The following is a 10,749-nucleotide window of genomic DNA, read 5'->3' on the forward strand; positions in this document are numbered from 1 at the left end:
TCTGTGAGTCGGTAATACCCGCAGTCTTTTTCAGTGCGAAACGGATTAGCATCTAAAAAGATTTTAGTTTCTTTGACAGTCCCGATGCCAAATTACAGGCTTGCCGTGCTCCAGTCTGTCGAAAACCCATTTGATTGCGAGAAACACTTAGCAAAACAAATAAAACACTTATCACAGTGTGGGGCTATACTTCTGAAGCGCTCCTGGGACGGAGCACCTCGGCGTGACCGGAGAAAAACGGCGCCGTGGGATTCCGAGTGAGCGGGAGGAAGAGTGAAGGCAACATTAAATAGGAGGAAGAGGATGGAGCGGGGTTTGTTAGGAGGTCTATTGTTGGAGGGTGTCTGTGACTGAGAGTCCCATTGGACTGACAGCAGGTGAAGAGAGATTGCGCTCCTTCACCTGCCGTCCTTGTCTCCGAAAGAAAGTTTTAGTGATGAACTGTGAGTGGCCTCCTGGTTCGAAGCAGGTTTACATTGCGGAGCAAAAGGCTTACTGAATATCTGCCTCGCTTGTACAATACACACCCTGGAGAAGGAGCGCTGACCCAAGATTACTTTTGCTTTCAAATCATAATAAGAGTCTTGTCATATTGGCCTGGATTTATGGTCTTTACTTTACTGTATGGCTGCTTCTACAACAGTGTGAGGTTTTTCACACAGGTTTGGGGGAGTCATGAAATATTGGAAAAGGTAAAAATCTATTCTGCTACACTTCTGTTCCTGCCACAGAATTACAACTGCTGGACACTTGCTGGCACGTTGCATCATCTGAAACATCTGGCCACAGTCAGATATTTGAAGCTTCTCTCTTGCTATTAGGTGCAAGCAGAGAGACAGGAATTACCCAGAAAGAGAGAAAGAAAGAAACACTAAACATAAAATGGGCTAATGAGGCCAACAGTGCGTTCTCTGTTGGAGCAATTTAGGATGAGTTGCATGGGCGCCATGATACACAGGTAATCAAATGAAGTTTGTACTCTTAAAGATGGCTGAATGCTCAACTAAATTAAGTATTGATCTTCCCCTAAGCTCTGAGCCCAAGGCAGAGAACAAATGTGCTTGTGAGGGAGGCGGTGAGAGAGGGAGAGAGAGGGGGAGAGGAATGAGAGAAGACGGGCCGGCCGTCCCCAGCGTGCTTGTTTGCTTTCTCTTCCGTTTTCCCCTCGCTCGTCCGATCCCGCTCTCTCTCTCTCGTCCACTTCATCACTTCGCCTGATGCGGGCTGCGCTGAAGGTGCGGAGGTCCGGAATAGGAATTTCCTTTCCCGTGTAATTTTCTCCATAATCCATTTTGATGACATGAACGAAACATCAATGTTCCCCGTCACTTGAAAAGGCAGTTAGTGTAAATAACATCGTAAATCTGGGCCCCGCAACCGCTGTCAGCCCGCTTTAATTCCGTATTCATCTCAAGTGAGGACAAAAAATGGATTGCGAGCTCAAGGCGAACCCCTGGATGGATGCTCAGGTAAATCTACTGTATAGGATCAGGGTATACACACAACACATAAAAATTGTCCAGGTGCTCAATTGCAGCACTTACTCAAGATCCCATCATCTCCTGACTGCGGATGTTGGGTCCTCTGACCTTCTGTCCGCACTTGATAGAAATACCAATAACAACAAATGAGAACCATGGACTGAAATAGATGTCTCCACGATATGGGCAGCAGCGTGTGACAAAATGAATTGTATTGTTAATTACAGTATTCACTCAAGATCTTCTCCTCCAGTAGGTTGTAATATAGTGCAAACCACACTGAATTACAGGACAACCAAAAAAACAAAAAAATGTATTGCTAGGTCCAAGGATTTGTGCAACAGTGAACAGGAGCCTGTGTTCAACAGTCTCATCTCATCTTCACCACTGTGCCGCTGAATTAATAAAAAGGGTATCACAGTGAGGGTTGAATTACTTTGTCCACCACTCTAGCGTCTCCCTACAGGTCCTCATTAAAACTAATCCTGTCAGTCGCTGGCCATGGAAGACTACTATCGTACTTGTGCTTGACTTAATTGCACTGAGGCCGCTTCTGTGTCTTCCTGACAAATCTACATCAATATCTGTGAAATACATGCAGGTCCGCATGGAGAAGACTTTCACTATGTGTAACAGGTCTGGGTAGCAATCGAGAGCATCTGAATGCAGACATTGATTAGATTTCTATATAACAGTGGTGTTTCCAAGAGAAGGCACTGTGTCTTTCAGGACATTTAATAGATGCTCTCTCTTTCCCTTTGTATTTCTTTCTCTCTGTCTCCCCCTGTCTCTTTTTCTCACTCACCTGCTTGAGTGAATAAAAAGAAAGCCCTGTTGGCACATTGCCACATCACATATGCCAATTTGAAATACATCCAACTAATTGGTGCCATTGAGGTATAGGAAGATTAGCAGAGATTAAAATAAGTGGAGTGGTATGGACACAGATTTGCCATTGATATGGCAGTGTAATTGCAACAAGCAATTAAGGGATTGATTGAAATTCCGAGCCCACACAGTCTGTGGGACTGTGATCCCTAAAGAGTCGTTTACAGTTCATTATGATGATCGTGATCAGTTTTTATTTCTCATGTGTCACATGTACGCCCATGCACAGATAAACATGCACACACACACACACACACACACACACACACACACACTTGCAAACACAGAAACTCACATACACTCACTCAATTCAATTATATTACTTGAAAGATTTATTATATCACTTTCAGTAACTAGACTATCCTGAGGTTGTTTTTTTTGTTTTTTTTATTGGATTGAACTGAAGTTAATTATAATCAGTGTATTATGGGAAGTCTCTTACACTGTACATGTTTCCACCGAAAAAATACAAAGGCTTCAGCATGCAACAGTAACACACACAGCTCCTATTATGGAAACATTCTGTTTGTGATTTTGCTCCATAGCAACACTATCAACTTGCATGTAAATCTGACTATTCACAATCATATACTTACAGATAGAGTGAGGATCGTCAAAATCCAACTAAAAGATGCTGGAGGATACACAGGATTTGCCTGGAACAATGTCAGCGCAGCACTTGCACGTGTCAGAGCTATTTTAACCCTGCATAATTGTGTCGGGTGAGTTTTAATCAGCACAGTTACAGTTGACAGACCTCAAGTTTCCTATAACAGCGATGAGTAGACAGGAAGATCCCAACACACCATCACACACTCTGCCGATGACTGCACACAAGCACCTTTTTCCGCCCAATTTACTGGAGATAATTAATTATGGGAAAAGAGAAGAAAAAAAGTGAATGGATATTAAGCGAAAAAGAGAGTGATGAGCGTTTTTTTTTCGACTCCCTTTTTCCGGGCAATGCCTGGATCACCGCACATAGAGCCGAGAAGAGAAAAAAAAGTGCAGCTTCCACCTCATTTAATGATTGGTATAATTACAAAAGGTCACCTTTGACCCCTGTTTATTCAAAGTGACTGTGAAAACGGAGGGTGCCACGTATTTTTTCTTGATGTATTACCTCAAATCACAACGGCTAATAAAAGCCATATATCTTCATTCTCCTACGCCCGCTTTTTCATGTGGACAGCAAAACAGATAGAAAAGCTCACTGGAAGCAAGATCTCATTTGCTTGGCTGGGCTGAACGAGCTTATAAGCCAAAAGCTCCATGTAGCAAATAAACAAAGAAGGGACGGATTGATTAATTGGCCCTGATTAATTCTAACCTGCCTCGTGACTAATTATGTTGGATTTTTAATTACACATGAATACAGGCACCCGCTCAATAAACAATTTTTCCTCCTCACATGATGTCCTCTAAGGTGTTTTGGCCATCGGTGTGGCACCAATGAGAACAGCCTTAGCTTATCTCTTGATGAAAACTTTCCATCGCACTATCCATCGCTGTAACTTTGACCATCCATATGTACCACGCCACCTCAGCCCCTCTGTCCCATTGTTTGCAGGCCCTGTGCCCTCAAGCACAGCAGTGCGACTGCTACAGTATACTGCTTACATTGTTCTCAGTGGTGAGTATTGGTGTGGAAAGGCGAATGCGTCCTAACTAATGGGTGGTGACCTACAGCCTGGCAGTGATGAATGGTGTTGCGGGCCCTCGCTGTGGTTTTAGGATTATCACAGTGTAGCCGGAGAAGAGGGGATGGGAGGGCTTCGCCGAGCTGAACTGAGCTCTACTCAAACATGTACTCAGCCGCTGAGCGCTGCCGAGCCCCCGAGGGTCCTGCTCAGCCCCGCTGCACACTGTGATGTGTTGGGCAGACACAACACATGGCAACAGGCCAGGCTGTCGTCACATGACTCATGGCAGTGTAGCTGTGTCTGTTAGGGGCAGTTTCATGTCATCAGGACTCATGGGGACCGTAGATATAATGCCAGGCGTGGCTGATCTAGGCATGTATTTACCTAACATGGAGGTAGCTGAGTGTGTATAAGGTGGCATGACACTAATAGCACTTTACATTTTAACACATTTATCCTGCCCTTGCCTGTGCAATACATTTGGAATTACTGTAGAACAATGCATAATGTCAGGGAAGAGAGGAGTGCAGAGAGGAGTGGAGGTTAAAAGGTGAGTGTGTATCCCTGCCAAGATCCTTTCCTGCCTCTGGAAGAAGCCTTTTGTCCACTGCCAAAGAGTCAAGACGCAAATAACCTTGCTCTGTCTCTTCTTTTTGTTTGGGCTCATTATCCTGATCTGTCCATCACAGGATCCGTGACCTCAAGCAGCCCAATTAGAACACCGGCTTTGCTAAAACTGTACTCTCATCAGTTTCTATTCTCAAGAACTTCTTATACTTTGCCCCGGAGAGAAATAGGAACAGATGGCGTAGATACCAAGGAAATAAATGCTATGCACGGGGGGTTTGTTGCAGACATTAGTGTATACATTAGTGTTTGACATACATCCAGGTTATATAGAGACTGAGGGTGCTAGTGGGATAGGTGTGCATCATTATTTTATATTCAGGAGTGAAAGGGGACCTCTTGTAATCTGCTGACTGTTACAGTACCTTGCTACAGTAATTAATTGTTCTGGTAAGTAGCCAATAGCCGTCCCTGTTTTTATAATATATTTGCTGCATATCTTCGACTGTTTATGCAGTTGAGTTTCTGAAGTGCTGAGCAGACCATTTTAAATCAGCAGGGTCAACTGTCTGTCCCTTTAGCCTAATTTTGCGAGTAACAGGATTAGAAATTATTAGGAACTAAATGTAGATACTGGGCAGCAGAAATCATTGCTGAAACTTCTGGAGGTGTCGTGGGTATAATTTAATGAGTCATCTGTCATGGGAGGTGCCTACGTGATAACTCCACTGACATACTGTACCAGCTCTCACCCCTTTCCTCTAACATCCTATCCTTTATGAAAAAGTAGCATACCTTAAGTTTACTTTTTAAAGTATACTTAAGCATAAAAAGTATACTTTGGGGAACTATAAGTATACTAATAAAAGTATACTTTTTTGTTACTCGTTGGGACTAAATTGGCCCACTTTTTTGTTTATAAAAGTATACTTGTAAGTGTACATAAAGTTAACTCAGTGTATACTACCAGCATACTTGGGGTGGGACCGAAATAGTCCATTTAAGTTTATATCTGTATACTTTTAGTATACTTGAAGTTGACTCACACAAATACTAAATTTATACTAAAATATACTCCTGGGTATAGGTACTATCCCGGCATACCTCATTATTTCAGGCTATGGTATAACTTTAAGTATACTATTCTCAGGTGTACCTTTTGCAAGTACAACAAAAGTAAAATAAAAGTATACTTGCTCATTTTTAGTTTAAATATAGGCTAGAGTCTACTATATTATACTAAAAGTGCACTGAAAACGTTTTTCTAAGGGTGCTCTTCCCCAAATAACAGAAAGGATTGTTACATCCTGTGTATTAACATGTATTTATATAGGCTACCTCAGACGATATGTCCTTCTTGTTGTCAGCTTGAACTCTGAACATACTGGCTAGTGAGTGACAAAAGCACTGAAGTTTGGTGTCTTTGGCACTTCTTAAGTGGAGATATACAAATAGAGCCATTGCAGTTGCATCACTAATCTAATCTCTTAGCAGCCACATCTGGTGCCAGCATGGAGGTCCAATGGGGAATTAGCTGTGCACAAATAAGGGCTAAATATAAAATAACCCGTGCTAGAAAAAGAAAAATACCTGAAAAAGACTGGTGTGGGTGTGTAGATCAATTCATTAATGTTATAAGTAAAAGTTAAGAGATGTGATTTGTTTCCAAATTTAGGTTACTGTGACACAGGGAACTGTGTGTTTAGCTCATGCCCCTTTGGTCCTATCTACTCCAAGTGGTAGCTTAAAAAGTGTGAGCTCACTTAACCTCAACAGGCATTGTTAGCTGCAGCACTTAACTAGTCAGCAGGTTAGCAAAGCAACCAATGTTAATTTTTTTTCTTAATTTTGTTTTTATTATTTTTTTCTTCTTCCTTCTATACATTTTGTAGAGCCATCTAGTGGTCATACTTTGCGTTTGTCACCTGTGAGTTCATTGGCTTCCTGCTCAGGTGTTTGCAATTATCTTGTATCTACTAAAGGGGAAATTGTGTGCTGAGGGCAACACCCTGAAGAAGGCTGTTTGTGCCGCTACATGTGGGTTGTAACCCAGTTCTATTTTAACATGCACAAGCTTTGTCTATGTTTGTAAGAATTTCACCATGAAATAACCATCTGAATAAAGGCTTTTAAACTTTTTGCCAGAAGAGTGCCTTGGACCTTTCTTCTTTTTTGACCTTTTGTGTTCCCTACCAAAGAGCACCTTCATCACACCTGTTTGAACTTCCGAGCACTCCGGACCTTTTCTTTCCAACCAATGTTAATGTTAACATGCTACTACTAGCCACTACGAACGCTAGCTTCTACGTTAGCTAGTAAATCTGATATGTTTACGACAAGACTAGTTGACCAGATAGCTGTTAGCTAGCTAACAAGCTGACATTATGTAAACACAATATAAATCAGATGCATCAGTGGTGAAATGATCACTTCCCCATCAAAAATACACAGAAATTAACCATGTCTATTGTTCTGTTGAGATGACCAAAATGTACTTTTAGAAACACAAAGCTGCACAGCCTTGTTGCCCAAGAGAGGACCTCCAATATGGCTGACAGATGCGTTATGTCATCTGAAAGCCTCTGGGAGGCAAAAGGTAAAGAGCATTGTTCACAAGATGTACCAAACAGAAGTGTGTGTGTGTGTGTGTGTGTTTGTGTGTGTTGGGGATGCAGCGGGTGGGACACAGACAGACTGACTTCAGGTTTTGCCCCACCAAGAGGTAAAAACATATAATATAATTTTGTATGCCTATGCTCCACCCACTCATGTTCATTCACGTACAGAGCAGGTAAAATGCAGCAGTATTTCTGCCACTGCTGCGCTCTGCTAAATTCTGACTAGAAACAAAAATAGCTTCATCTACATGAGGCTGTCACCAGTTCCTGGGAAACAAATTACATCTGGCTGTGTGAATTAAAAATACCTCCAAATGGAGTCTTTTTTAGTCTGGACTGCAGACTGGCAACAAAAACAATTCTTATACCAAGTTTGTGTAATGGACAGACCGACTGTACTTATCGCATAATATCAATGACAGCAACATGGTCAAAGTCACTTATTTAATTTTTGGGTAAAATATATAGGATACTATACATTTAGACACATACACTCTGAGATATAATTCAACCAAGAACTTCAAAGTTAATCAAATAACACCTGAAGCTACATGCTGGTCTTTGGACATTGGCAGCATTAACAGTTCCCCATAATAAACTATTGACATGAAGTAAATGATTCATAAATGTGACTTTGAGCTGCTTGGGGCGAAGTAATCACCTTTAATGACCTCCTCATATTACAGTGAAATCACAGGTAGCTAAATCCAATATATTGCACCATTGCCCTCTTAATTGATTTGTGGAGAATTTTTTCTTCTGTCTAATACTGGTAGAGTTTTCCAATGATGAATGTTGGACCAGTGAACCACAAAGTTGCTTTATGCTGTACACAAAGAATGATTTATAACCAGGTAAAGAGTGAGATTAAGTCGTGGACAAGGCTTCATTCTTCTGGTATTTTATCAGGACAGCGGTGTTACATTACCAGAGAGGACAAAACTGTATAAACTCGCCTTATCTGTGACAAAAGAACGGACAAGAAATGATGTGGTCCACCAATTCTCATTTACCTGTGCGAGTGGAATGGCGGCCTTGCAAAAAAAAAAAAAAACCCAAAAAAACTAGGGGGTCAGATATGTCAGGGGGGATCTGGAGAAAGAGGGATGAGGCAGATTCCAGAGGCCTGATATGAAGATGAAGACATAATGCTTTATCTTTTCTCCTTTACCTTCTGCCTACCTTTGAAAGGTACAGTGCTGCAACTCTGCAGGACCCCAACACGGTTAACAAAACAGTGCACTTTGGATTTTTCTTTTTTTTCTTCTTCTTCTCTGGCTCGTTGTCCAGCTGTCTGATGTGGCGATCCGGTTCAGTGTCCTGAATTAAAGAGAGCCAGGCAGTGCATTGAGAACCCTAGGGTTCCTCTGACATGTTGTGTAAGTAGCCAAGCCCTTTGATGGATGACTCTTATTTTCTTGTCAACCTCAGACTACTTTAATGTTTATCTTGATATCTCCTTGATGGGCCTTCATTTATCCAGTACAGACTGGACAGGACAGGAAGGAAGGGAGAGAGAGTGACTGAGAGAGGGAGAGATAGAGAGAGAGAGAGAGAGAGAGAGTAGAACAGTGTTGAGAGGGAAAGAGAAAGACATAGGACAGAGGCAGATGGACAATGAGAAAGAGGGCGAATGAGAGAGAGAGAGAGAAAGACCGTGTAGTCATCAAGCTGAACACAAACTGATATCGGTCTCGCAAATACTCGGCTTTACTTCTCATTCCATCCGTTGCAGCGGGATGTGACTCAAGTGCCAAATGCTTAAAACCACATCGCTTCCAAAGTACCACTAAACCAGCACAAGACAACAGCTGCTCAATTTGAAATTCACTCTCCTGCCCTTCGTCTGACCTATCTCATTCACCTTCACGGTTGGAAAGCCCTGCAGACCGAGGAACGAATGTGGTTCACACTCTCCCTCCGCGTAATCGTTTCTGGCCCACATTTGGCAGCGCGCAGTGGAGTCTCATTTTCTCCGAGTGATTCCGCGGTATTCATTTGGGCCCTCTGGTTGTTAGTTACTTGATGAGCAGCACTCCCCCGCGCCACTCGGGGGAAATTTAACCACCTCACATTGATTTCCGAGGCCCTCCATCAACTGACCTTAAAAACATCTTGAGCATCTCAGAGAGCACTGCTCCCACTCTCCTGGACTGTGCCAGAGTCTTACAGGCACACGTGCTACAAGTGCTTCACAAAACCTGCGGGAGATATAGATTATTCCATCATGACACGAGCTGAATGGAAATGTCCTGTACAACCTTTACCGACACTTGTTCCTCACAGCTGTTTTTGTTGGGAGGAGAGGAATTGGGAGGAGAGGAAAACCAACCCGCTGCGTGTTATCTTACACTATCTCTACTTTCTTATGTTCAATGAAAAATTAAGCAGTAAAACAATGGCTTACAAGATTTCTTAAAAACAACATAATAAATGTATTCAATCTTATTGTTTCCAGATTAACCATACAGGCCTAATGCAGAGGAGAGAGTATTTATCAAGGGTGTGAGATGTAACAGATGAAAGCAGGCCAGCTCTAGAAGACCGATCACACCTTATAGCTTGTAAGCCGTTAAGATCTGATGCCATAACAGCAGCGCCGTCATGAGTTTGTTGAAACCAGACATCTCTGACTGCAGTAACTCAAAAATGGCCTGGGCATCCCGTCCACAGGACACATCAAAAAGAAAAAGAAAAAGCACTCCGGAATTGTCCCATTATCGTCTATATACGGACAATATATATATACGGACGTAAAATTAAAAATAAATATTTAAAACCATTTTGCAATGTGCACGTTATAATTTATTTTGTAATCTGCTATTGCCACATTACAATACAATGGTAGAGAACTGAAGATGAAACTTGGAGATCATTAATTGGACCGACGCGATGTGAATATTGTATTCTGGTTGTTGAGGACGTCCTCCCTTGAAGCATCATTTTATGTGTTTTGGCCAATAACAAACTAGCAGGGAAAAAAATGAAGTGTATTAAATTGATATATGAGAACCCGTCCGTCCTCCTCTGTCCCACACCGCCACTTCAGACAGACTGCACTGTCCCCTCTGGTGCGGGTGTCGCTGTTGAAGCATTTTAATCAGAATTTCATTAGTGGATTTTTCCAAAGAAGACAGAAAAAAATGACTTTAGAAATTATACTATGATTCTGTAATGGTTTATTTCAACCAATTACTTTTATCTCCACATTTTGATCTCCCTCTTGACTCTCAAAAATCGAGGAGGAGCATCCTCTTCTGCCTCTATGGACCAGCCTCTGCCGTGGTTTGCCTAACTACAGCCAATAAAATTCAGGTGATAAGTAATAAGAAAGAGACACTTGATTTCCCAAACATCACTTGATTACTTAACAGTGAAAAGATTGGGACATAAATGTGTAGCCTGCGAAAAGAACACCACAGGACACAAACTATAATGTGGGATCTATATTAGGTGCTAGATAAACAAAATTCACGGTTCATGGTTTCCTACTGAGCTCAGCTGCAGCGAGCTAACACGTCATACCAATCTGGAAAATCCAACCATGTCAGA

Source organism: Centroberyx gerrardi, chromosome 13, assembly GCF_048128805.1.
Source record: "Centroberyx gerrardi isolate f3 chromosome 13, fCenGer3.hap1.cur.20231027, whole genome shotgun sequence".
Lineage (NCBI taxonomy): Eukaryota > Metazoa > Chordata > Actinopteri > Beryciformes > Berycidae > Centroberyx > Centroberyx gerrardi.